Source organism: Hordeum vulgare, chromosome 4H (genome assembly GCF_904849725.1).
Source record: "Hordeum vulgare subsp. vulgare chromosome 4H, MorexV3_pseudomolecules_assembly, whole genome shotgun sequence".
In the NCBI taxonomy this organism is placed as follows: Eukaryota; Viridiplantae; Streptophyta; class Magnoliopsida; order Poales; family Poaceae; genus Hordeum; species Hordeum vulgare.
Window position 1 is genome coordinate 54,499,066 of NC_058521.1, and position 1,177 is coordinate 54,500,242.

The 1,177-nt window shown below is 51.9% G+C and overlaps 1 non-coding gene across 1 annotated transcript; it reads left to right on the forward strand.

The window, feature by feature from the left end:
* Positions 1-207: 207 nt before the first annotated feature.
* LOC123451591 lies at positions 208-347 on the forward strand. Its single transcript, XR_006632429.1, has one exon. It is a non-coding gene; the product is annotated as a small nucleolar RNA Z247 (small nucleolar RNA).
* Positions 348-1,177: the final 830 nt, after the last annotated feature.

Sequence of the window (1,177 nt, forward strand, 5' to 3'; positions counted from 1 at the left end):
GGTACTCGGCTATCTCCTCAACAATCTCTCCAAAGAGACTCTCGTGCAGGTCACCTCCATCAACCATGCACATGAGCTCTGGGCAGCACTGGCGAGCATGTTTCGTCAACATCGTTGTCTCGCACGTCAACAACATCCGCGCGGCCCTCACCAACGCCCAGAAGGGGACATGAGGGGTCTCGCTGATGAGCTCGCCGCGGCAGGAAAGCCACTGCCCGACGACGAGCTGATCTCCTACATCGTCAACGCCCTCGACATGGAATACCAACCACTTGTATCTGCCCTCGACGCACGCACTGTCTCTGTCACCCTTGATGAATTGTTTGCTCAGATGAGTAACTTCGATCAACGGGTGGCTCTCTTCCAAGGAACAAGTGCGGGCGGCGGATTCAAGTCCTCGGCGAACGCTGCTACGCGCGGCCGTGGAGGTCGTGGTGGTCGCGGCCCTCCTCGCAACAATAGGGGCAGGGGCCCTCGCGGGGACTCCAGCAGGGGCTCCATCGGCAATGACCGCAACACCAACAACCGAAAAAACAGAGGTCGGCGCGACAACAACCGCTCCCGCCCGGACATGATCCGGTGCCAGATATGCGGTAAGCCGGGGCACTCAGCAAAAGATTGCTGGTATCGCTTCAATGAAGACGGTGATGAATCCTCTCAAGATGAGAAGGTAGCTGGAGCTGCAGAAGGCTCCTACGGCGTCGACACAAACTGGTATGTTGATAGTGGCGCAACAAATCACATCACCGGCGAACTGGAAAAGGTGACCATGCGGGAGAAATATCGTGGCAAGGACCACATTCACACCGCCAGTGGAGAAGGTATGAAAATCAGTCCTATTGGTCATTCAATCATTAAAACCCCTCACAAAAAAATCCACCTTTGGAAAATTCTTCATGTTCCTAGTGCTTCAAAGAATCTTCTCTCCGTGCATCGAATTGCCATTGACAATCATGTCTTTCTTGAGTTTCACCCTTTCTTCTTTTTGATCAAGGATAATGTAACGAAGAAGGTGCTCTATCGAGGTAGATGTGTTCATGGGCTATATCCTCTTGTTCCGGAGCTTAGGAGATTGAATAAACAAGTGTTTAGTGCCACCAAAGTGTCTTCAACACGATGGCATGATCGACTAGGACATGCATCTTTTACTTTAGTTGAGCGTTTGCTTAGGAAGAAT